At 42.6% G+C, this 27,639-nt stretch overlaps 2 long non-coding RNA genes across 5 annotated transcripts in view; one reads left to right on the forward strand and one right to left on the reverse strand.

Moving 5' to 3' along the window:
* LOC120369774 overlaps positions 1-26,029 on the forward strand; it is a 103,708-nt gene extending 77,679 nt beyond the window's left edge. Inside the window, exon 3 of the long non-coding RNA XR_005583394.1 lies at positions 25,912-26,029. This is a non-coding gene — a long non-coding RNA (uncharacterized LOC120369774). The remainder of the gene's footprint in view (positions 1-25,911) is intronic.
* LOC120369773 overlaps positions 1-27,639 on the reverse strand; it is an 89,621-nt gene that overhangs the window by 48,365 nt on the left and 13,617 nt on the right. For 3 of the 4 annotated variants that reach the window (XR_005583393.1, XR_005583391.1, XR_005583390.1), the window contains exon 2: positions 3,186-3,265. This is a non-coding gene — a long non-coding RNA (uncharacterized LOC120369773). Of the gene's footprint in view, positions 1-3,185; positions 3,266-5,799; positions 6,586-27,639 lie in introns of those variants that run through there. The other variant, XR_005583392.1, reaches the window with a different exon arrangement.

A 27,639-nucleotide genomic window follows, 5' to 3' on the forward strand; every position in this document is an offset into this window, starting at 1 on the left:
ATAGCCCTGAGAGAGAAAGCAAAACATAGACACGGGTCTTTTAGGCAGACTTTTGGGGATATTGCAGCATAGATCAGGGAGATGTGCAGCCTTAAAACCCCCACTCAGAAGGAAGTGAGATGCAGGTCTCCACCCAGGAGAGGTTATGGGCTAGGAGCCAGAAATCTCTAAGTGAGTGCCCTTGAGAGACCACAGAGGGCAAAATCCAGGTGCAGTTTCCCTGAAACTATTACATTATTCTTCTCAGGGAGTCTGCACAGCCAGGGGTGCAGGGCAATGGGTACAATGCTAGCACCTCTTCTGCTCTACCAGTTCTTATTCCTCCCTCAGTGCAGAGCCTAAACCCATGCCAGGAATATAGCTGGCACCTCCACATAAATACACCTCCTCCTGTGCAGAAGGGAGGAAATCCATACGCAGAGAGTTTCCTCTGGGCCTGGACAGTGTGAAGCTGGGGATGCAGGAATGATCCGGACCACCATTTGATTCAGAGATAATAGTGGCAGGTCAGTCTGGTTATTTCTGATATATTCCCCATTTCAACAGCAATAGTAGTAACATCTCTATAACATAGCACCTGGTCATTTTTATATAGAAATCTTACTGGGTAAGAGTGAAGATGGCAGCGCTATTTATTTCTTAAGGAGTATGTTAAAATGGGAATATAATTAATGTGGTCCATAATGGCAAAAATGTGCGTGGGCAAGGTCAGTAATTATTACTCAGTGTTAAGTACTCTTGGCTTTTCCTCAAAACAAAACCAGCCAAACCTCTCATAGACTTTAAGGTCAGAAGGGACCATCTTGATCATCTAGTCTGACCTCCTGCACATTGCAGGCCACAGAGGTACACCCACCCATTCCTGTAATAGACTCATAACCTCTGGCTGAAGTCCTCAAATCATGGTTTAAAGACTTCAAATTACAGAGAATTTACACAAGTTTAAACCTGCAAGTGACTTGTGCCCCAAGCTGCAGAGAAAGGCAAAAAACAACATGTAGACCAAACCTTAGTCCCATTAAGCTGTTTGAGTTTGCCTTCCATCTAAGATGTGGTATTTTCTACTTCCATATCCTCCTTTCCATTAGTCACCTTGTCACTGTCCCTAATCTCCTCATTACCCTTATTCAAAACTAAGGCATTCATTTTGATGCTGGGTCATGCCTAGATTATCTTTAATCTCAAGCCCATCTTCAGGGTGTAGCAGTCCCACTTCTTTCCTGCTTTTTTTTGTATTTCTATGGCTATAGTAAAAAGTTCTATTGGTTTTAATTTCCTTTGCAAAGTCCAACTCCAGTTGGCTTTTGGCAGTTCTCCCTTTATCCCTACAGTTTCTGACCTCCAAGAGGTAGCTTTCTTTGCTGATTCTTCCCATTTTCCATTCCTCGTAGGCTTTCTGCTTTCTCTTAATAACCTGTTTGAGATACTTACTCATCCAGTAGATTTAAGGTAATTCCAAGCCTTCTCCATATTCAGATCCTTGAGTTCTTCAGTCCAGTTCACTTCCCTAACTAATTCCCTTAATTTTTTTTAAGTTTGCCCTTTGGAAATCAAGGACCCTAGATGCATATCTATTTTTGTTTGTCCTTCCATTTAGTTTAAACTGAATTTGCTCATGATCACTTGAACCAAGGTTGTCCCCTACAACCAATACTTCTATGAGGTTCTCACTACTCAAAAATATCAAATCTAAAATGGCATCACCTCTTGTAAGTTTTGCAACTATTTGTTGAAGAAGTGTGTCAGCTACCATATCCAGGAAAATCTGGGCCCTACTATTAGTAGCACTTGTCCTCTAATCTAGATCTGGAAAGTTAAAATCTCCCATAATTACACAATTCCCAGTACTATTTATTTTACTAAAAAACATTAAGAGGTCTCTATCCATATCCAGATCAAATTCTGGGGGTCAATAGCATACCCCAAGCACTATCACAGTTGAGCCACTAGTAACTTTCTTCCCCAAAGTGATTTTGACCCAATCCATCACTTCTAGTTTCTTTACAGTCTACCTCATCATTAATATACGATGCTATTCCACCACCTGGTATTGGCATTATCTTTCCTCTTAATGTCCATTCTCCTACCCACAGTTCTTCCTTTCTCCATTGTTGTATTTTCTTTCTTTCTTGATTTTCCAGTCAATATTAGAATCAGGAGCATCTCCCAACCCTCTCCCTCAAGTTCCTAGTTTAAAGCTCTTTTAATCAGTTGTGCCAACCTCCATCCCAGAAGTCTGTTTTCCTCCCTACTCAGATGGATTCCATGAGAACAGTCCTTCCGGTGGTAGAACAAAGCCCTCCTTATAGCACCATTGCCTGAGCCATCTGTTGATCATCATAATCTTGTCTCACCTTCATTTTCCTCCTCTTGGGACAGGTAGAATCCCACTGAAGATCATCTGAGCCTCTATTTCTTTAAACATCGTCCCCAGCCTGACATAGTCTCCCTTGATGCATTATAGTGAGAATCTAGCTGTATCATTTGTTCCCAGGTATTTCTTTCAGCCTAGTCACTTTCATGCAGGTGGGTCCCATGGGGTTCCACTGCCTTCAAACTCTGCTGTCACCTGTATCAGCAGCACTGCAGCCAGAGGTGTGCAGGAAAATGGCTTCTCTGATGACCTGAAGTTTTGTGTCTACATGTTTTAGAGGAAGTACACTTAATAAAAACCAAACTGTGAAATAAATGTAGGACAGTGGGCCCAATGCAGCCATCAGTTAACCCCACTGGTCTCAGTGACGTGACAGAGGGTGTAAGCATGGGCAAAATCTAGCCCATTATTGATAAGTTATGAGCTTACACAGAAATCAGTAAAAAGTGGAGGGGAAAAGAAACCTCCTGTAAGAGAACAAAGTATAAGGCTTACTTTGAAATGAGTAGTCTCCTACTTTGTGTCCAAGTGCTAGCAGGAGGTTCCAGCTGTTTGTTGCATGAACAAGTAAAATGTGATCAGGAGAATTGTTATGAGTGTTAAATTATTTGCACAATACCTTCCTTTCATAGGGCACCATAATTGTAAGCAAAATATCCAAGTGTGCCAGCCTCTCAGATTTTTAATTTTTTTAAAGCTATATTGGTATTTTTTTAACACCACACATGTGCATCCCTCACTGTTTATAATACCCCATTGGAAGCCTGATATTAACATCTTTTTACTTACAGATCTGTGGAAATTTTCTTACCCTGAGGATTGGAGGTATTCAGCTCCCATATTCTGCTTTCCCTTCGTGTGAGGGACTCCACTTGATCTCAGTGGCATCTCCTGCAAGTGAAGAGAAAACAGAATATTGAAGGTGAATATTACTGGGTGGCTTTGGGGAAGAGAAACTGTCATTATTTTGCTCCATCAAGGGCCCCATCCTGCATTCCTTGCTCACCAAAACCTCTCATTGGTCTGACCCACTAATGCCTTGCACCTTGTGTAATCATTTACAGCTATGCAAAGTGAGTGCAAAATGGATGTATATTGCTACCACCAGTGTAAGTGCAGGGGAAATTCGAATGTGGTAACCTTGTATTCCCATTTTGCACAGGTGTAAATGATTACATAAGGTATAAGGCAGTGGAGAATCAGGCCCTGTATGTTAACAAGGTGGCATAATACCAGTGGGAAAGGTGGTTCTCTCCCGTGAATAAGAGCTGGCATTCTTTGAATTGTATATATTGATTCAAACTCTTTCAGTATAATAAAGGCTCTTGCTTGTTTTTTCACAAAATGAGGGTTGTGTGGTTATTAGGCTCGAGTTTTAAAGAGCACCATCTCGTTGTGGGTCAGGTAGGCTGCTGAGAGTGGGTATTCTTTCGGTCCTTGTGGGTGCACGCAAGTAACGGATGCTACACTTCTACTTTGGTTCCTCTCCACTAGTCACATTAGCACTAAACACACCAATAATCAAGGGAATATAATCTCAGAATTCTCAGTTGCTAAGGAAACCAATTAATCATCATCAGTGTGTTCAGCATGTTCACATGATCCTTCCAAGGCCTACAATTTTAGGTGGCCTGCTATTTCTTGTCAGCATGAGGAACTGGCAGTGAATGAAGTGTTAGTAGTTAAGGCTGTAATCACAATTTTGAGAGAGGAAATCAACACCTACTGTATATGCCATATTCACCTATTATGTGATAATGTTATATCATGCCAGCAGCCATGGCTTTATGCCACCATTCAGTGTGGCAGCTTAATTTAGCTTAATTTATTGGACTGAAAATCCTCTTGTACAGAAGGTGTTGATTTCCTCTCCCAAAATTGTGATTACAGTCTTATCTATTGACACTTCATTCACTGCTTCTCATATTGGCAGACACTGGACTAGATCTTCAGCTGGTGTAAATCAGCATAGCTTCACTAAGGCCAATGGAATCGTGCTGATTTACATAAGATGAGGATCTGAGCCATGTCCCTGCAAGTTTTAAAATCTTCCTGGAATAAGCTGCAGACCAACTGACTAGTACCAAAAACATTGACAAATTCTATAACACACCAGCATAGTCTGAAACCATCAGGCTAGTACAATATACGGGTGGTGACTTGGCTAAGTTTATAGAATTTGTAAATGTTTTTTATACCATTCAGCAGGTGTAGCCCAACGTCTGCAGACTTCATAAGAAACGGAAGACGATAAATCTATACTATTATCCTGAGAGAAGAGAGGAAAAGAGTAGTATAGTCTAGTGGCTTACGCAAGGGTCTAGTTATTGTAAAATGCTGAGTTTTAATCCCAGATCTCATACCACCTTCCATTCTGGTTTTGGATAACTCTTAACCTCCTCGTCCCACCTTTCCCCCATCTGCGAAGTGAAGATACTAATACTACCACTCTCAGCTGTTGTGAGAATTAAATTGATAAAGTGCTTTGAATGTTAGACATAAAACGTAAGTGATAACTATTGTTATAGATGACTCTGGTATCTGACTGTCTAAGGACAAATAGGGAGAAAGGCTTTCCAAATATGATGGAGAATACAGGCCTGATCCTGCAAATTTTGACTCACATGAAAAGTCAGTTGCCTTCACAGGGACTATACATTCACATAAGGGCTTGCAAGAGGAGACCATGTGTTTGGAGACTCTAATTAAAAATATTGGTGGTTAATTTGTAGGAATTGTTTTGTGTGTATGTTTGTTTTGTGATCACAAGCATTGTTCAGATTTTGGAAGTGCCAGATGGCACGGAAGAAACAATAGCTCCATCCGTGACCTTATGCACCTCCCTTCCAAAAGGAAGGGGCAACATACATTTCACAACAAAAGCAATCAGTTGTTGTTCTCTCTCTGTTTTTCTTGCCTTCCCTCTCCTGTCTAGATTAAATTGGGGCTCACTAAAAACAGTGATGGAAATTAGGTTTTTAATTTAGATAAAATACTAAATGCCAAATTTATTTAGAATTGCCCATTGTGAAATAAAACAATGTCAGTGGGTTGGTGGGCTGTTTGGTTTGGGAGGCTTCTGGGGTGTGTGTGTGGAATATTATGAGTAGATGAAGCTTGAGCCCTCTCTTCAGGCTTTCCTTATAGAGACTGCCTAACAGGAGCCAGAATGTCATAAACAGAAAATCTGTCCCAAAGGGTTCATTGGCTGCGCTCTCTCTGACCATGATTTTCTCTGTCCAAGAGAAAGCTTTACACTGTTATCTACGTGGTATAGTAGAAAGCCCTGGCATTGAGAGACATTTTCATCTTATTATCGAAGTGTCTGGTTTTTTTTATCTTTTCTCTCTGTTTGTGGTTAATAACTTAGTGACCAAATGGAGAGAAAAATAACAAGAAAAAAGAAATAAATCACTTGATGCTACCTGTCTAGATTCGTAGAGCCCTCCAAAGTCATTAGGACTGAATTACACTGCTGGTGCTGTAGTTGCAGTGTCCAGGTACACTCATGCCCCCATATGGAAAACATCAGAATAGCAGGATGTTAGCACAAGTTCTTACAAGTATTGTTCAGAAAAGCCAGTTTTCACTCCCCATTTTAAAAACAAACAGTGGCCCCAGAACTGAAAAAACCCGCACATACCATATATCAGGACTGGAGATGAGCTAATATTAAATAACTAGTGGTAAGGCAACATGCCAAAGCAAACTGCCCACTCCCCTGGGTATGCTCAATAATTATTCTAGAGATATAGCGGGGCTCGCCACAGAGTGGAATCATTCTCTTGCAAATTTATCAAGGGACAACTACGTTGTCAGGTGACCCCACTCTATCTCCAGAAATATCATCAGTTTTGTTGTTTTGTCTCTGTAAGATAGATCCTAAACTCATCAGGGCAAGGACCTTGTCTTCTTACTTATCTGTAAAGCACCAGGCACACATATGCTACTATATAGTAATAATAAAATAAACTGTTTAGCCTCAGAGGAATCCAGGACCCTTCTTAGTGGCACCCATACATAGAGATTTGATAGTGAAGTGGGAGTGAAAAAGTAGCAGTGTACAAAATGGATTCTATCTCACTGATCCATCAGCATTTCTAAAGGACATATCACGTGCTTATCATTCAGAGTGAAAACTATCAAAACCAGAAATCCAGTTCACCATCCAGCGCTAGACCTGGCCATTGTTTTTTGTATTCAGAAGTCCTTTTTTCTATTTAGAAAGCAGCGTGGAGGGCATGGGAGGAAGAGTGTTTTTTTTCCATGTAGGAGAAGAATTTTAAAAGAATAATTGCATAGTCTGAGAGAGAGAATAAAAGAAGTGGGAAAGCTTGAGAACTTCTAAGGAAGAGAGCCACAAGCAATATGATCTGAGTAGGGTTTTCCAAATACCTTGCAGTATCATTCACTCTATATTCATGCACATTAGTGACTAGCATCGTAATTATATTTTTTTCTAATAAATATGGGACCGTTAACAGTATAATTGTCTGTTTTCTTGATGTCTTGTATTATACTTGAATAATCAGAAATTTTACACAGATATCCAGAACTAAGACTGACATATATTTTCATTTTGTTTTTTTCAACTTCCCATTATTTATAAAACCCTCAATCTTGTAAATAATTTTTTTTATTTCCCTTCTGAGTTTGTCTTTCTATTTGGCAAACATTGATTTTTTTTTTCACATTTTTTCCAGTGAACCTTGAAATTAAAATGTCTTTTTTTGTTTAATTTCTTTTTTGCACACTGGACTCATTGTCAGCACATCAAGGGCAAGTTGAATTGTTACTAGTAGTTGAATGGCTACTTCAAAGCCAATGAAGAGAGGAGTTGACCACAAAATATTGTTTTTGTGTAGGTCCTCCATAAATAGTAATTATTGCTTTTTTCCCTCAACAATGAAGTATTATTTTAAAAATATATTTAGAGTCCAGAGAACAGTTTTTGTGAAATTATACCAATTTTAAAATAGATAGTATTCATTTTCTCTTTCAGTGGAAAAACATCAATATAGAAATTGCTAAGTATAGTGTAAACAAAATTTATTTGTAGAAGCAGCCAAATCTCATCGTATTAATATTTTAATCAATTATTGACTATGCCTTGTATTAATAGTAAAGAATAGTTAGGAAAGAAAAATATTTTGGGATATATTGAGTTTGACATGGTGCTTTTCAGTTATTACAGAGTAATTATTCAGAAAATTATCCTACGCTATGAGTATTTTTTAAAATTATTAAATAGTCTGGAAAAGTGGGTGCACTGCTGGTTATGTAATCAAAGCTTAAATGATGTTAAAGTTGTTGGCCACAGGAACACAGTTATTTTTGTGTCCTTAGCCAGCCTGATGTGATTGTCAGAAATGTAGGGAATTTTGCCATCTTTATAAGAGTAGGCTAAAATGAAACCCTCCATAAATTAAAAGGGTTTGCTACAGCTTTGTGACCTAGGGTTATACATTATGCTAGGCAAGTATAACCAAATATGTTCAAAGGGTAAAGAGCAAGTAGTAAGTGTTTAAAGCAGCAAGAGTCATATAAAAAAGTCTTCACAAATGGACTCTTCTAGGTTATAATAAACTATGAATTGAAAAAGGTTAATTGACAAAATGATATTCGTCTAATGCCATCTCTGCAATAGCAATCATGGTGGAATTCATAATGCAGGGGTCTTGCTATACTGATAATTATGTTTATTCAAAAAGGCTCCAGTTACTTTCTCAGTCTGTTTAAACTATGATAATTAATTATAGATTTACAAGCGGTTCCTGGTCAGATATAGGTATCTGTAAGCATGCTACTGGAACATCAGATCACTTGTTTTAATATAGGAAACAATTGACTATACATGCATGGCGGGTTTCGAAAGCCAGGGCAGGCTAAGCCTCCCCTTACCCCACCCACTCTCTGCCCTGAGGCCCCTCCATTTCTCCCTCCCCCTCTACCCTTAAGACAGCTTGAGTGCTCAGCTCCAGTCAGCAGCCTGGATCTCAGGCAGCTGGTGGCCAGGGGTGGCCCAAGGTAGCACTTGGGCTAGGTTGACCCAGACAGGCGAGGGTTTGGGTCAGTGTTCCGGGGTGGTGCTGGAGCTGGCTGCCTGGGGCGGTGTTGGGGCCGTCCCAGTGCTTGGGGGGGCTGGTGGCTCGGCCAGGAGCTGGGGCCGTCCCAGCGCTTGGAGGAGCCGGCCGGCGCAGCTGAGGCGGGCAGGCTGGAGCTCCTCTGGCCATGGAGGGGTGCGACTTGGGGCTCCAGCATCTGGGGGCCATGTGTCTATATGCAGAGCAGGGCAAGTTTGTTATCAGCATGGAGAGTTCATAGCATGAACTGACCCAAACCTTTGTCTTTATAGCCATCTGAATCAAAAAGGCAATTAGGGTAATAATAATGGCCACCCGCCCTTTTACACTTGGTATTCAGATTTGCCTTGAATTTTCTCATTTTTGCTAAACTTTTGACCTATAGATATGATCTCCTTTTCTCCTAATTTGTATTGTTTATTTACTGTGAGGCCATGTTAAAGGAGGTACCTCAGTGCCAGGAACACTGGGAACATTTTAAAAATAATAAACCTTTAGTGTGGTTTCCACCATGTCCAGGATAGCTTTAGTACCAAAGATAATCTTATGATTTGAGAGATTTTGCTTTTGAAAAATTTCCAGAGCTGATATTATGCCAAATGAGAGTTGGTGAAAACAGCACTTCCTGAACAGGTTGACAAATGGAGTTACTGGTACTCTCTCTTTCACAGAAGGGATTTGCCAAAAGCCTGCTGAGTCAGCTAGTTTGGGGACTAAAGTGGAATCTCACCAGTCCATGCTTTCTATAGTTTGCATTTAAAAAAATAAAAGGCACTCCCTCCCGATGCAAAGATTTAATAACAGGGCTAGACTAATAGCAATCCTTGTTTTTACAGAACACATTACAGTGCAAACTAGTCAGCGATGGAGAACTCTCTTACTTTTAAAAAATGACCCTTGTCAAAATTAGTGAATAAAGAACATTAATTCAGCTGTGCGAGGGCCATCTCTTACCAGCAAGCTTTGCTGTATCGCTTGGTGGGGTCCTCTTTTTGGGAAATGACCAGAGAACTGTCCATTTTCTTGAATTCCTCTGCTGGGGAAAGCCAAAGAAATGTCTGGGTGTAATAACTGGAGATATACCAATCTCCTAGAACTGGAAGGGACCTTGAAAGGTCATTGAGTCCAGCCCCCTGCCTTCACTAGCAGGACCAATTTTTGCCCCAGATCCCTAAGTGGCCCCCTCAAGGATTGAACTCACAACCCTGGGTTTAGCAGGCCAATTGGGGTGCTGAATAGGGCAAAGAGAGTCATAGTTGTTGGGATTAAAATCAAGGGGAGCTTTGCTGTTGACTTCAATGGAAGCAAGATGGGAGCATTATTTTGTACTGCACTGCCAGTAAGAACTTGTGGCTATACTTTTTGTATTGCTGTCTTTTGATCAAAGATGTTATACAGCTTTCCAAAACCTGTAGATGCAGGTACCACTTGCAGCCCTAGTAGTGGTGTTTCAAAACCCTTTATTACATGTCCTGTTTGTTGAGGGTGCTTCTCTCCTTTCTCTAGCATCCTTATGAACATGGAAGAGACCAGCAGCCAATGCAGAATAGGTGCAGAATCTCGTTCAGCTCTTTGCAGAGCCTCATCCTTGCAGTTCTTTTCTGAAATTACCCTAACAGCTGTTCTGATGTCCACTTTAAATTCAAGGTTTTGTCCATTCACTGGTGGTCTATTATGTGTACTACTAGGTTGTTCCTTTGATGGTATCCCTGGTTCCTCTCTTAGTAGAACTCCCCCCTAGACAGCGCCAACAGTTCTTTGTAACCATCATGCAGCTTCACTGTTCCTTTTTTATGACATTTCCTGCACTGCACCTCTTTTCCTGGATATTGCTGCCAGGCATGGCTTGGGTCTTGCAGATTCTGCTCTTGTTATCTACCACCAGTACAGAATCTTCAGTCTCCCACAAACCCATTTTGTGCTTGCCTCATAACCTGGCACTAGTCTTGTTCCTTCCTACTTAAGATGGCAGCTCTTCTTTGTGAGCAACAAAGGAGCATCAAACATTCCTTTCAGTTTACTGAAATCTAGCTGCATGAGGTAGCTCTTTTGGAATGTCATCCGATGTATCAGCCATGCTACCTGAACAGGAAATTTAGATGATCATCTTCTCTTTCCACAACTAAACCAAAGACCATCCAGAATATTTCAGATTTCTGTATCCTCTTGACCCAGTTGCCTGTGTCTCCAAAAACCAAACTTCTCTGCAATGCCGTTTAAACTATAACCTCCATCTAAGCAACTCCTTCAGAATTATACTGTTTCTTCCCATCTAAAAGAGGCAGTGACAGTTCTTTTACAGAGCTCTGTCTCTTGTCTCTTTAAGGCTGAAGCACTTGCTTCTGCTGTTTTCTTCGTTGCTATGAAGATGGAGAAGGGAGGGGAACTATGTTGCTATGCAGCAAGTCCTGAGCTGAAGCGGCACTTCTCCTCACGCTTTTGCTTAGAGATGGGTTTGTACCAGAACACGGGATCCAAGTCCCACAAACTCTGGGGAGGTTTGGATCTGGATCTGAACTTGGCAGCTCTGGCTCATTTCTGTAAGCTGGAACTGAACCTACACAAATTTTAGAGAACCCTACAATAGTTAGAAAGGGATAAATGATTTGCTGAAGTCACCTAGTGCTTCTCCAAGAGATTTGTTAGTCAAACTCATCTGTTTTTAAGAGACATTTAATAATTAAAAGACAAATTAGCAGTTCATATGGCCCAGATGATATGGGTGTGGACATCTTAAATCTTGTATATTTTCAGATTTTGATTCTGATAAATATAGTGAAAACAGACACTAAGTAGTGAAGGCAAATTTTTTGGAGAGAGATGAAGTGAAAGGTTAAGAGGAAGAATATAGATAGATTGCAGCACAACCTAATTGCTAATTTACTTGTAGTTTAGCAACCTAGGTTTGGATTTTGGCCCAAGCTCTGCCCTTCCTCTCCCACATACACCCTAGCAATGTAAAGGGAGGCTACAATGGGCCTGGTGCAGGAGCAGCACAAGACAGATGTTAGCTGGTGTAGCCTGTGCCTCTTGAAGGCTCTAGGAGCAGGGCAAGGGATGGGAGGGAGCATGTTCATAGTGCTCAGAGTTGCAGGGATTTCACAGACAACTGTAGAGAGGTGGACACAAGTTAGAGCAGGCCCTGGGGCTGCTCTAACTTACACTAGGAGCCAAGTCATAATCATGTGAGTGTGATGGTAGTGTAAAACCACCTTTGCTCAACCTCTTCCTGAGTTGCACCAAAATCTAGCCTCTAAACTCTATGTTAACTATTTTTGGGGGGGAGGAGGCACGAATAGATAATTTAGACATAGCTAAAAATATACTGTCATAATAGATATCACTGCTTGAAATCCTATATGCAGTTGGAAGGGTTGTTTTTAAAATATCTAAAATTTCAAATATAATTCCAACAATGAAATGTTTTCACTTGCAATAATACTTCATATTAAATGTTTGTGTGAAATTATTACCAAATCTGTAATTAAACACTTGTTAATCATTAGTTGTTAATGTACAGCTGCATTACCCCCAAGTGAGGGTTGTGCCACCTAGGGAGTAGCAAGGAGATCATAGAGGGCAAATTTCCCTGTGGAAAGATGGCAGAGGGTGCAACTGGTTTTATCTTCCTGGAGTAGGGGTTCAGCTTTCAAAACTTTAGAAAATGCTGCTATACAGCACAGAAGGACTGCATGGTCCTGGAAACTGGTAGTGGAATACAAAGCCTTTCACCATTGCACCATGCAAATCCAGCCCAGGTTGGTAGCAGTAAGAAGTCATCACCATTTGATGGTTGCTTTGTGGCCTATATGAAATCAATCTGTGATCTCACTTCAGGTTCCAGGAGATGTGCATCCAAAACCCACCCTAGGAGGTACTCTTGTTGGCAATCTGATCAGAGGCACAAAGGACTGAATGTGGCTGATGTTGAAAAGCTCTCTCACTCTTAGGCCATGTCTACACGATGGGGACGATAACGACATAGCTATGGTGCCATAGCTATGTCAGCATAACCCCATAGTGTAGACACAGCCTATAGTGACAGAAGGGGCTTTTCCACTGGTGTAGGAATACCACCTCCCCGAGTGACAGTAGCTAGGTCCACAAGAGCATTCTTCCACCTCAATGCACCTACACGGGCAATTAGGATGGCATACCGTAGAGCTCAGGGGTGAGGATTTTCACACCCCTGAGAACTGTACCTATGTTTGTCAAGGTTCTTTCCCCACTCTGAACTTTAGGGTACAGATGTGGGGACCTGCATGGACACTTCTAAGCTTAATTACCAGCTTAGATCTGGTATCGCTGCCACCATCCAGATCCCTCCGTCTGGAACTCCCCCTTTCCTCCCAAAACCCTCCCCTTCCAGGGTAACCTTGAGAGACTTTTTCACCGAGTTCCTGGTGAACACCGATCCAACCCCTTGGATCTTAACACAAGGGGAGTTTAACCATCCCCCCTCCTTTCCCCCACCAATTCCTGGTGAGTCCAGATCCAATCCCCTTGGATCTAAAAACAAGGAAAAATAAATCAGGTATTAAGAAAAAGACTTTTAATTAAAGAAAAGAAAGGTAAAAGAAAACCCTCTGGGAGAGATTAGCATACCAGCTCCTCTCACAGACAACAGATTCAAAACACAGAGGATGTGCCCCTGGGCACAAATTTAGTTACACAAAAAATACCCAAATACCCAATTTTGATAATTTCCCTTAATGGTATCAAGACAAGTTACAAAGAAATAAACATAAACCTATTTATTCCTTTCTAAAACTTACTACTTTGATAAGAGGCTGGTTCCTTGATCTTTTTACTCTGGCTGAAACTGAAACTCTCAACAAAGGAAAACTTCCCTCCTTCCTTTTGAAACGTCTTGTTCCCTTATTGGTCCTTTGGGTCAGGTGTCAGCCAGGTTTCCTGAGCTTCTTAACCCTTTACAGGTAAAAGGATTTTATAGTATTGTACACAGGAGGGCTGTTCCCTTCCCTTTATAGTTATGACAATGTTGAACTAAGTTTTAAACTTAGACCCAGGCCTTTGTGGTGGTCTCATGGGTCAGGGTTGAAATGCACCAGTGGAAAAATGTATGGGAGTCTGCACTGCTATCACCAGTCCTGTGTCTGTCTAGAGAAGTTTCATATACAAGACACCAAGCTGGCACCTTTCTCCAGCAATAAATTCACACTTAAAAAAAAAAGTACAGTGCAGTATTCATTAATAACTAGCATTACCATCGTGTCATTATATTCAATGATACCTAATTATGATAAGCAAGTTTGAGATTTATAGTTATGCAATTACTCATGAGTAATTATTGTCATACTCACCCAAAATAATTCACGGTAACTATCCATGAAAAACAGCAACAGGAAAAAAAATTAGGTTGTACTGATCTGTGTTTTCCAGCTGTATAAACAAATTTAGTAAGCCACAAAAGGATGGTAGAATCCTTTAAAAGAATACATTGGCTGTACAAAACAAATAGTCTCCAAAACATCCCAATTTTGTTTTAACGGTTTAGGGTCCCTTTCCCATTAAGAGTAATAAAAAGAATTCAATGAAATATAATGTTGCCACTCAGGAGAATAGTTCAATGTTGGGTCATACTCCAAAATTCAACACACCCATTACTTTTTGGTATAGATCACACAAAAACTCAAGCCTACATGAAAACTATGCAGTACAACAGAGAAAATTGTCTCTTGTAAATAAATTATAAATAGATGTAAAGTTTGTGTTTGGCTTATTGTACTGTTTAATATTAGAGGGAGGAAAGGATACCACAAGAATTATCCTCTCTGAGGTGTTTATGGCACCTTACATCTTTACTCCAGCCAGCATTCAAATTATTTTCTCTTCCACAGTACACATGCCCTCACAAGTGACAATTAGGAGGGGCCAAACAAAGAGAAGCTAGGTCAAATTTGGGTTAAAGTTCAAATTCTGCCAAACCCAAATTCTGTCACTGTGTGATGGTCTTCATATCATGAGGTAAATATTTTCCCATTGTGGTTCTAGCTTAGGAGCCAGCACTTGGAGAAGCTCTGAGACCAGAGCATGCAATCCTTTGATCTGGCTATGGGGAAGCAGCTCACCTCCTCCTCATGCTCCAGCATTGAACTCTCTGAAAACAATATGACCTGGTGTGTGATGCAATGTTCAGTTTGGGCAACTTGAACTCACCATATTAGATCTAGCTTGGTCTTTTTGCCAAACTATTCACTCAACCCTACTAAAACCTCCCCAAACATGAGCAATCCAGTCCAAAGTAAATTTATACCATGGTGGACACTATCATTACACTATAGCATCTGGAGCTCAGCACAAAAAAAGGCTCATCACCTATAAAATGCTTTCTCCTCCTAAATATCCTCCCCAGGCAGAAACAAAAAAGCAGTTTGTAATATATGGACTTTTGACTAGCTGAGGTTAAATTTTTCTGATTCACTAAAGAAACCAATGTGTTCTGCTGGCAAATAGAATACAATCTCACCTTGGGAATCATTTTGAAAAACTGAGACATTTTACAAAATGTTCAGTTTTGGAAGAGCTGTGGCAGCACCTGCTGCAGCAGCTATAACAGTATCTTCTGGAGAAAAGGGGTGGAAAAATTAAAATTGAGAGAGAGGAGAGAAAAATGTGAGCCGGGGGAAAGCAGACATTTCCCCAAAATGTTACGGTGGCCCTTCCCTCTACTGGATCCCTTTCCCAACCCAACCTAAAGAAAACAACTGGTAAGTTCTGTAAATAGATCACGGTGTACTTTTAAGTTTTGCATCTCCCTAATCTACTCTTTCTCTGATTTAGTCACTACTGGGATCTCAAGACTGTTTCACCATCTCCTCTTCCACGCAAAATAAAAGAAATGCTATGAATATGGCCACGATGCAGTGACACCTCCCAGGCTCTTGTGAAACCCAAAATGCCCTGTGGCTCATTAGTGAAAATTTAGCCCTTAAATGTTCAAACTAGTGCACAGAACATGGCTCCTACTGATTTTTATAGAAGTTTTCTGCAAAATCGTTACCTGCTGTGCATATGGGCAAATATTTTCCCTAAGCTTGCTTCCTTGATCTTTAGTGGAAACTCAGTGGGTACATTCAGGCTTGTAATAAAGAAAAGTAAACATGGGGAATGGTAAAAATTTTTGATACAGTGTTCATGATCCCAGAGGAGGTTGTCCATCTAAGCTTACTATATGCCCTGACACCATATTGGTACTCTGCTGAACTGCCAAAAGCTACTGAAACAATGAGCCAAACTCTGTTCTCAAGTACACCTATGCAAATCTTTAGTAAATCAGTTTAAGTCAATAATGTTACTCTAGGTTTGCATGAATGTACCTAAGGGTATGTCTATATTACGGGATTATTCCGATTTTACAGAAACCGTTTTTTTAAAACAGATTGTATAAAGTCGAGTGCACGGTGTGCGTCCATGTACCGAGGCTAGCGTCGATTTCCGGAGCATTGCACTGTGGGTAGCTATCCCATAGCTATCCCATAGTTCCCGCAGTCTCCCCCGCCCATTGGAATTCTGGGTTGAGATCCCAGTGCCTGATGGGGCAAAAAACATTGTCGCTGGTGCTTCTGGGTACAGCCTCACCCCTCCCTCCGTGAAAGCAGCGGCAGACAACTGTTTCGCGCCTTTTTTCCTGGGTAAACTGTGCAGACGCCATACCACGGCAAGCATGGACCCTGCTCAGCTCAAGACAGCAATCATGGACGTTTTAAAGCCCTCACGCATTCTCATGCAGTCTATGCTGAACCGGGACTGCAAAGCCAGGCGAGGAGGAGGCGGCTACGGCAGAGCGGTGACGAGAGTGATGAGGACATGGACACAGAATTCTGTCAAACTGCGGGCCCCTGCGCGTTGGAGATCCTGCTGGTAATGGGGCAGGTTCTAGCCATGGAACGCCGATTTTGGGCCCGGTAAACAAGCACAGACTGGTGGAACCGCATAGCATTGCAGGTGTGGGATGATTCCCAGTGGCTGTGAAACTTTCGCATGCGTAAGGGCACTTTCATGGAACTTTGTGACTTGCTTTCCCCTGCCCTGAAGTGCCAGAATACAAAGATGAGAGCAGCCCTCACAGTTGAGAAGCGAGTGGCGATAGCCCTCTGGAAGCTTGCAACGCCAGACAGCTACCGGTCAGTCGGGAATCAATTTGGAGTGGGCAAATCTACTGTGGGGGCTGCTGTGATGCAAGTAGCCAAAGCAATCACTAAGCTGCTGCTACGAAAGGTTGTGACTCTGGGAAATGTGCAGGTCATAGTGGATGGCTTTGCTGCAATGGGATTCCCTAACTGTGGTGGGGCGATAGATGGAACCCATATCCCTATCTTGGCACCGGAGCACCAGGGCACCCAGTACATAAACCGCAAGGGGTACTTTTCAATGGCACTGCAAGCACTGGTGGATCACAAGGGACGTTTCACTAACATCCACGTGGGATGGCCGGGAAGGGTTCATGACGCTCGCGTCTTCAGGAACACTACTCTGTTTAAACGGCTGCAGCAAGGGAATTACTTCCCAGACCAGAAAATAACAGTTGAGGATGTTGAAATGCCTGTAGTTATCCTGGGGGACCCAGCCTACCCCTTGATGCCATGGTTCATGAAGCCATACACAGGCAGCCTGGACAGTAGTCAGGAGCTGTTCAACTACAGGCTGAGCAAGTGCAGAATGGTGGTAGAATGTGCATTTGGCCATTTAAAGGCGCGCTGGCGCACATTACTGACTCGCTCAGACCTCAGCCAAACCAATGTCCCCATTGTTATTGCTGCTTGCTGTGTGCTCCACAATCTCTGTGAGAGTAAGAGGCAGACCTTTTGGCGGGGTGGGAGGCTGCGGCAAAACACTTGGCCGCTGATTACGTGCAGCCAGACACCAGGGCGATTAGAAGAGCACACCAGGAAGCGGTGCGCATTAGAGAAGCTTTGAAAACCAGTTTCATCACTGGCCAGGGTACAGTGTGACTGTTGTGTTTGTTTCTCCTTGATGAAACCCACCATCCCTTGATTGACTCATTCCCTGTAAGCCACCCACCGTCCCCCTTCGATCACAGCTTGCTTTCTACGGAAATAAAGTCACTCTCATTTAAAAATCATGTATTCTTTATTAATTAATTATAAAAAGAGGGAGAGAACTGACAAGATAGCCCAGGTGGGGTTTGGGAGGAGGATAGAAGGGAAGGAAAAGGCCTCTAAAAAAATGTCATAATAATGAGAGCCTTTTGGTTGGGCTGTCCACTAGGGTGGAGTGGGTGGGTGCACGGAATCTCCCCCCATGCGTTCTTACTCATCTGGTGGGTGAGGAGGCTAAGGAACATGGTGAGGGGGGAGGGTGGTTATACAGCGGCTGCAGTGGCACTCTAAGATCCTGCTGCCGTTCCTGAAGCTCCACCATACGCCGGAGCATGTCAGTTTGATCCCGCTACCGCTGATCTTCCTGCTGCCACCTCTCATCTCGAGCATCTCTTCTGTCCTCACATTCATCCCTCTTGTCCTCACGTTCGTCCCTCCTGTCCTCACGGTCACTGGCATCTTTCCTGTACTTTGATACCACATCCTTCCACTCATTCAGATGAGCTCTTTCATTGTGGGTCACTTCCATGATTTCCGAGAACATTTCATCTCGTGTCTTTTTTTTCCATCGCCTTATCTGAGATAGCCTTCGGGACGGAGTAGAGAGGCTTGAAAAATTTGCAGCTGCATGAGGGAGGGGAAAAAGGGAGAGAAGTATTTTAAAAGATACATTTTACAGAACAATGGTTATACTCTTTCATGGTGAACAACACTATTCACCTTACATAGCACGTGATTTCACTACAAGGTCGCATTTTGCATCTTAATATCGAGTGCCTGCGGCTCTGGTGTTAGAGATCTCACAGACGCAGGTCCGGGCAGCAGAATTCGGCTTGCATGTGGCCATGGTAAGCCACTGTCTTTCATCTTCTGCAGCCTTCATATATCCAGCGCCCTCCTTTCCCAAATAGCAAGCAAAGCCCGTTGAGTGCAGCTTCTTTCCTGTTAACGTGCAGCAGCAGAACCCCCCCCCCCATCCAATTCTCTGGGATGATCGCTTTACCCTTCCCCCCACCGCGTGGCTGGTATCATGGAAGATCATTGCTAAACACCTCCTCCCCCCCCCACCGCGTGGCTGGTAGCAGGGAAGATCCCTGCTAGCCAAACGTGAAAAAGCTCAGCACCAATCACCCCACCTCTTCCCCTGCTTGGTTACCTGCAGGGAAGGATTTCTTTTAAGCCACAGGCAAACAGCCCAGTAGGAATGGCCATCTCTGCCCCCTTAATTAAATTCCTTAATTTCAACCAGGTTACCATGAACGATATCACTCTCCTGAGGATCACACAACGAGATAAAGAACGGATGTTGCTTGAATGTCAGCAATCACCGGGACCATACGCAGCTAGGCTTTGTCACGCAATGATACCAGATTACTTGCTACATGCATGGCGTGGTCAAGTGTCCTACCATGGAGGACGGAATAAGACTGCCCTGCCCAGAAACCTTCTGCAAAGGCTTTTGGAGTACCTCCAGAAGAGCTTCATGGAGATGTCCCTGGAGGATTTCCCCTCCATCCCCAGACACATTAACAGACTTTTCCAGTAACTGTACTGGCCGTGAATGCATCCCAAGTCCTCAGGGCAAATTAATAATTAAAAAACGCTTGCTTTTAAAACATGTTTTATATTTACAAAGGTACACTCACCAGAGGTCCCTTCCATGGCTTCATTGTCTGGGATAGTGGCTTGGGAGGGCTGGGAGGGTAATACCGTCAGGGTGAGAAAAAGGTCCTGGCTGTTGGGGAGAACGGAGTGCTGTGTGCTCTCTGCAAGCTCATCCTCCTCTTCCTCCTCCTCATCTTCCCCTTCTGCAGAATCCTCAGCCATGGCTGAGATTATCACTCCCACCTCGGAATCCACGGACAGGGGTGGGGTAGTTGTGGCGCAGCCCCCTAGAATTGCATGCAGCTCAGCGTAGAAGCGGCATGTTTTCGGCCCTGCTTCCGTTTGCTTCTTTGGTTTTCTGGTAGGCTTGTCTGAGCTCCTTAACTTTCACACGGCACTGTATTGAGTCCCTGGTGTGGCCTCTCTGCATCATGGCCTTGGAAATTTTTTCAAATGTTTTTTCATTTTGTCTTTTGGAACGGAGCTCTGTTAGCACAGAATCCTCTCCCCATACAGCGATCAGATCCAGTACCTCCCGTGCAGTCCATGCTGGAGCTCTTTTTTGATTCTCTGGAGACTGCATTGTTACCTGTGCTGATGAGCTCTGCGTGGTCACCTGTGCTGGTGAGCTCTCCACGCTGGCCAAATAGGAAATTAAATTCAAAAGTTCGCGGGGCTTTTCCTGTCTACCTGGCCAGTGCATCTGAGTTCAGATGGCTTTCCAGAGCAGTCACAATGGTGCACTGTGGGATACCGCCCGGAGGCCAATACCGTCAAATTGCGGCCACACTAACTCTAATCCGACATGGCAATACCGATTTCAGCGCTACTCCCCTCGTCGGGGAGGAGTACAGAAATCAGTTTTAAGAGCCCTTTATATCGATATAAAGGGCTTTGTTGTGTGGACGGGTGCAGGGTTTAACGCTGCTAAATTCGGTATAAATGCGTAGTGTAGACCAAGCCTAAGAGTATAATTGGGCTCTAAGAAAGACCCTCAGAAAAGGAAGCTGACTTTTAGGGTTCAAGTTAATTTTAGTAACCAACTGGTTATTATCCAGTTCTGCATCTTTGTAAGATGCTGCAGCTTGGAAATATGGTCTAGAATAGATTGTGGGATCTGACATTTAAGCAGGCAATTAAAAGTGGGACATGAGGAAACTCAAGCATAAGCAGAGTAAGCCCCAGAGTCTTGTAACAAAGGAGCAAATTGAAGATCAATCTGCCATTCAGACAACTGAAAACAGGTCATCTGCCCTTGCTCTGCATTTCACCACAACCACTTCCTCTCTGCATGCATAGCCAAATGCTTTCTAACTCAGAGGTTCTTTGCAAGCAAATCAACAGTCAGGTGGTTTTGAAAGGCCGAGGTGCTTCTCAGACAAACACTGGAAAATCATACAATCTTGTTTTCAGAAAACAAGCAAAAATCCTACAGGTGATCCAGACAAGTATTGCAGATCACAGAGATATTCCAAAGGATTTTTGCTTACTCAGCCACCATGTTCTAATGCTTCGTGGAGCTACACCATTCTGCAGAATTTCCTGGTGGATCATCATCATGTCAGCCAACACTGTGACACAGCCACCTTTAAGACACTGCATTTGCAGGATTAACACATAAACATGGCTGCCCGTCCCAGCATTATATGTCTAATGCATAGGCAGGGGATGGTGATAAGCCAGATATTTCAGTCCCAGCTCATCTCCACTAAAAAAAATCCCGTTCATGACTTTACATTCATAAATACTCTTACAATGTCAAGGGATTTTTTTCCCCACCTCAATTCATTAGATCTGCTCCCATGAATTATTTATATGAAGTGCTAAAAATGGGTCTGAAACATTACAAGAATTCAATATCAGTTTTCACAGTGGGATTTCATCATTTTAGCATTGGAGCATAATAGCCTAATGCAATACTAATACGATACGGTGCTAATAGGGTACAATGAGAGTTGTCTCTAATATGCAAACATTTCCATGTTGCATTATTATTTCTTTTAAGTTAATATGATATGGTGATAATATGATGAAATGAATTAGCTTCATATCATTGTCTGCATGAATTGCGCATATTAAAAGAATATTCCTCCCCTCCCCTTGAATTCACTTGGAATGAGCTTAAAAATTTACCCTGTAGTTATGCTTATGTTAATGAGGCTGTTTAGTAGGAAACATTCCTGCTGTTGCTTAGCCAAGTGGAGAAAGAATAGATGCATGTCACTTGTTTTTGGAATGAGAATTCTCTTGGCCTGCTTTTAAAGCTTCTGTCCTAAACATGTTTGCTTCAGTGTTTCTCACTACCTTATAGCTTAACAGCACATTTATGGTCTAGTCCACAATCAATATTTATCAGGGACCACCTGTATGTAACCACTTGTATATTTCCACTAGAGATAAGCCAAACACTCTCCCCCCTACCCCCACCCGAGTCTGGGCACTTTGGATTAGCCACTTAAAAGCCAGGGAAGAAGATAGATGGTACAGTCGGTTAATGCACTGTGTGCACCAAGGTTGTATTCTGAAAACCTGGGTCCAGATCCACGATTAGACCTAGTGATAGGTGAACCTTAGAAAGGATCAGAAGCTCATTTTAATTAGGAGATGCATCCAGAAGTGCAGAAACTTCTCCAAACTTTAACTGAAACGCCTTACTCATGAATCCTCCCTCCTTTCAAACGAGCCAGTATGATTCTCTTCCTTTCAAACTAACCAGCCTGTGATTCAATCCATGTGATGCTTCGCAGGGATACCCAGACTTCTGAGGCTACCACCTGCCCTTAGCTGAGGAAACCTTGTCTGTACTGACAGGGATCAGTTCCCTGACTCTCCCAGCCACAGGCAACACAAGCACTCCTCTCAGCCCACATGGGCTCCGCTGTCCCTCATGCAGGTTAGAAATAAGTAAACGTCAACCCCCAAGTCCTCCGAGCATCCCCTTGTGATGTTCAGCCCCATATCCACTGGAAACTCACAGAATTACTAGGCCCAGTGTTCCCAAAGGAACAGTACATCGCAGCTTACTAATTATACCTTCAAACACTGCTCCGCTTAACACAACAGCACCTAGATTTGTTTATAGACAATATATGTTTATTTAGCAGAGAACAGAGATTCATATGATAGCAAACAGAAATATTGGAAACAATGGGTTTCATATAAAATAAATTGCATTCTAGAGCCTAAACTCAATTAATAAGAGGCCTTCTTGTCTAGTAATGTACTGCTTACCTCAAAGCTCTTCTTACAGTGTTTTTCAACCAGGAAGGCTGAGACCTTCCTTTCACGAGCCAAAGCCCACTGGCAATCTGCCTCCATCTCATGAAGGGTACCAGGGCATCCTTCTAGATATACTAGACCAGTCCTTTGCTCTTTACCTGTAAAACAGGATCGGTCTCACCAGTGCAACTCGACTGATGCAGTGTTTTAAGTGTAGACTTGCCTCAGCATGCAAACCAACTTCCATTGTAAGACATGCAATATACAATGGTCAGCAAGCGAGATAAGTATCTCCCAGCGCCTGTCTGATAGAATCTGACTTAAGCCACGCTAGCTCTGGGGGGTGACCTGCCTTTAACTACATAGCCTTCAGAACATAATTTCATATCTATATCTATATCTATCTATACACACACACACATTTCCTTACGTATTATCTGCACATACCTTTTGCAAAGATTATGAAGACTTATGTGACACAGGCTTTCAATGGAAATCTTACATGACACACTTCGATGAACCAGACACAGGGGCTCCTTGTAATATTTATGTGCCCTTGTCCATCTGCCAGTTGGCACAAGAGGTCCTTGGGTCACAATCCACCCTGTGTTATTATCATAACCTTCATCCAGTTGTTAAGCCACATCTAGTCTAATCATGTCTAGTCGTTCCTTCTCTTCTCCAACCCAATGCCATCCCTGCCATCCTCCTTCCCATTGCTATTCCCTATTTTGCAGTACGATGGAACGGGCACATTTCCCAAAGTCTGTCCTTGAGCTGCTCGCATGCTGCACATCACCTACCATACTGGGTGTGAAGATTTACAATTTGCAACCATGGGGCAAACATTCACTGGTCCTGCCGAGAAACTTTTTCCTCCTGACGGCAATGAGCCCTGCTCTCTCACAGACATACTCTGACTACCTAACAGCACATTTCAAAGCTCAGCTCTCTGCTGTGACAGCTGAGCCATTCAGTGACGTGCAGGCATCATCCCTGAAGTCCTGCTGCTGCTTTGCAGCCCCCTCCTGGAATGTGAGTGACACAATCTGGGGCACTGGAGAAGCTTCCCCCCACAGGGCCTATTTTTCTGGAAGAGCTATTCTACTCATTTAAACATGTATACCTGGAATTTCTTTTATTTGATTGTATTTGGTAATTTTCCTGAGTTGGATAGTATCTCAGGAGCCCCATTACACACACTGTGATATTGGAGACTGCCTTTAAGGGCTGAGCTTTCTAGACACAGAGCCTGGGTGGGGCACTGTGAAGCTCTAGTTATTATGTACAGCCGGACAACAGACTAAGCAGAGTTCTTGCAAGCACTTTAAGCACTGAGTGATCACTGAACACCACCACACTGTGGTTTAGCTGAAAGGTTTTATAGTTACCATTGAGGCTTTTCCAGGTTTTGTCTATGAAAAGGCTGAAACTAAGAACATAGGGGAAGTGTGTTCCTAAAGCTCTCCAGCCCAGTTTTCTACCTTGCATACCTAGGTCCTGGCTTGAAACACCTGAGATCTACAAAACTTATCACAGACTTCAGTGGGGAGGCACTGTGGTCATCTAATAAATCAAGCACAGGACTGGGCCACAGGAACTCCTAGGGCTGGCACTTTGTCTCATTTACACTAAGGGCCAGATTCATAAGGGGGACTTAGCTTGGGCTTTGTATTGTCTAACCTTTAGGTGCCCTCCCTCCAAGTGGAATTCACAGCTCCAAGTTAGGTGCCCAGGCTCCCTGTCTAATGCATGGGGAGAGTTAGGTGCCTGACAAAGGAATTCACAGACATTCAGCACACTGAGTAGGGATCTGCTTAAGCCAGCCAGAAGGAAATGCCAAGGCCTAGCCCCTCAGACAGAGTTAGGTGCCTAGCTTCAGGCTGGAGGGCAGCACCTAGCTCCACTCCACTGCTGGGTATTGTGTGGGGGCCTGGTCTGATAGACATGCTGTAAGGTTGTCTCTGAGCACATCTACCAGATCAGGCCCTGGAGGTCAGATGGATGGGGGAGCCTATCTTGTGAATCTGCAGGGGTTTAGGTGTGAATTAAGGTGTGAGGCCACGCTGCTGAGTGGTGTCAGGACTGAGGCAGCTCGGTGCATGCCTATCAGCAGAAATTTAAGTACCAAGGGGATGTTACCAGGGGAAACTACAGGATTAGGCTGCAGCTGAATGGGGGCTTTTGAATGCCAGTGGTGCCTAAATGTTGGATTTAAGTGACCAACGGGCCCCCTTGTGAATCAGGTCCTAAGCCCTTTTACATGGCATTAGTGTAGACAGGAATCAAGCCCACTTCATTCTCCTATTATGGCCACTGACTTGCTGTATGGCCTTGAGCAAGTCATTTAGGGCATGATCCTGCTCCCAATGAAGACAACTGGAATTTTACTATTGATTTAGTTGGAACCAGGTATGGATCATTTCCTCTCCATGTTTCTGTTTCCCCATCTGTAAAATGGTGGTGATAGCACTTGCCCTTCCAAACAAGAGTGTTGTGAGACTTCAACTAGCTGATGTTTCTACAGCCTTGTGAAGATGTAAAGTTCTATAACAACACTTATTATTTCTTCCCTTGCAAAGCTGAGGGGAGAAAGGACTGAGTATGAGGATCTGTGGACTAGAACACTATTTAACCATGGAGGGTAGTCCAGGAAGTTGTCTGGACAACCACACAGACTTCTGGCCTCCTGTGACTCCAGCCCTCACATCATCTCCTGATCTCTAGTCTCTGATCCCAGCCTGACTCTGACTCCTGACTTTAGCCTGGTCTCTGACCCCAACTCTTGCTTCTTTGAACTCTGCTCTAGCGATTCCTCTCACCTCTGCTCACCAACTACAGTCCTTGATGTGTGGACTCCAGCCCAGCTGTGACCAGTAGGCCAGATTGCCTACACTCCAGTCCCTTACACTGAGAATCAAGATACTCCCAGCCCATCTTCACACAACCTTCAAATAACAGCTTGATTGAATTTAAGTTCATATTTATAGGACCACCAATTCATATGAAGTCACCCAGTGAAACCTTAAAAATGCTGAAAACTTTCCTGAATGTGGTTAGGGTTTAAAATGTCATAAATAAAAGGATCTGGAGTTGTGTGTGTGTTTTTTTAATTATCAGATTTCCAAAGCTACTGTACATAATTCCTTGTATAATCAGAGCTTAAACTTAGAAGAAACTCATATGAATGACATTTCCTCTCTATTTTGAATGGGGATTATTTTTAAGAGGATACAGGACCTGGAAGTATTTCAGTGGGACTGATATTTAAAGCACATTTAATGGCATTTATATTTTAATCTTCTTATTGACTAAACTTTAAAGAAAGCTGCAAGTAATTCAGCAATGATTAAAATTATTTGAAATTCTTTAATAGTAATAAAATGAGGAAAGATGATTGTTCAGTTGATTCTTGAATATTATGAAAATGAGGCTGATTATTAGGGCATCAGTGAGCACTGCCTTCCACAACTAATATTGGAGAATAGTGATCCTGGGAACTCATTTTCCAAATATTGTTAAAACTTTGTGCTTCATTTAAATCTAGACTTCACCAACAGACACAGGAGCGATCTGTTACAATGACCCAAATGAACAAAAGTGGTTGTAATTGAGCTGATGAAGAGAAATCATTCCCAGAGAGAGAGAGAGAGAGACAGACAGACAGACAGACAAACAGAGAGGTTAGTCAAGAAATTCTTGTAGCTTTCATTCTGTGATTTCTAGCCTGAATACAAGTGAGACAATGCAAGTTGTCTCAGGAAAGAACAACTCACGCTGAAGACCTCGCAGACAGAAAACACTGTGTGGCAACTTTTCCTAAACTTTGACGTTCTAGGGCCAAATTATGTTCTTAATTATATTGCTGTAATCCCACTGACTTGGTACCGGTGTAAATGAGAGTGTACGCTTCATCCTGCTTCCATTGAAGTCATTGGCAAAATGTCCATTGACTTGAAAGGGAACAGGACTGAGGCTTTGTTTCCTAAAGTTTATATGAACTCCTTTTCTGCTTCATTCCTGAAACAGCCTGCAGACAGCTCCCTGTTTATTGTTCTTCTCACACACTGCCTAACCCCAGGAGCAAGGAGCTACTTCCTTAGAAGTCTAGGTATTAATTAGCACTGAACCTGTTTAACCCACATGCTCTTTCGCACAGCATCATAATGAATTCCAAACAACCTCAAGTTGTAACACAGTTATTATTTTCCTAGATTAGAGCAGATATTAGTTCTCTTGAAATTAGAATCAACGATCTAGCAAATGCCTCTTTCCAAAGAAACCATATTCTGGAGTTTATTGCCACACCTGTATGAAGGATTTGGGATACATGAGGCAGAAGGTAATATCATTTGTAGGTATCCTTCTTACACACTGCTTTCTAAAGTACTCCCCTAAGCCGGAATTAAACTGGGAGAAAGGGGGAAGTGGTGATACTCTGAAAACAAAAATCACTTGCTCTCTCTCATATTTGCAGCATTACCTTCCCAGTCTTTTCCAGTTTCTTTCACAGAAAACCCACATTGCGGCCTCATGTAAACTGGTGGCCACATCATATTTTTGTAATCATAATTTGTCACAATACTTCCACAAGCAGCAATATTCTATTGCCTATAGACATTTTTTAAATACAAAAATAAATAAGCAAAATGTGTATGGGCAAACCCCTAGTGCAAGTATCCACTTTGTGTGATTCACTTCCTGTTTGCAGAAATCTATGTTCTGTACAGGTTTGTCCATAGACTTTCAATAGTGGACTTGAAAGAGTTGGCAAGATCTTGCATAGAGAGTGAGGTGGGGGCAGGAGTGGGGGAAGGTTTTAGGAAGAAGTCAAAAGTAACAAAATGAGGCCTTAATTACACTAGGAAACTAAGTACTTTTAAAAAACACAAACAATTTACTGAACATGATTTTAAACAGCTCTTTACACCTAGTATAGACAGGTGCAATTTTTTAAAACATGTTAGCTGTTTGTGGTCCATACTGTGCTTCCCCTTTGAAGCATCCAGTTTTTGGCATTGCAATTATAATGACTTAGTATGGTGATAGTTGTACAGCACTCTCAGGTGCGACACACTCATTAGTAGAGCTGTGCAATAACCAAAGGTTTTAGTAAAAGCAGCAAAGAGTCCTGTGGCACCTTATAGACTAACAGACATATTGGAGCATGAGCTTTCGTGGGTGAATACCCAATTCGTCGGATGCATGTTTTAGGTTTCAGAAGTCTGATGCAAAGGGGTTTTTGTTGTTGTTGTCTAGATTTGCGGCTTTTTAT

Source organism: Mauremys reevesii, linkage group 8 (assembly GCF_016161935.1).
Source record: "Mauremys reevesii isolate NIE-2019 linkage group 8, ASM1616193v1, whole genome shotgun sequence".
NCBI classification, from domain to species: Eukaryota; Metazoa; Chordata; order Testudines; family Geoemydidae; genus Mauremys; species Mauremys reevesii.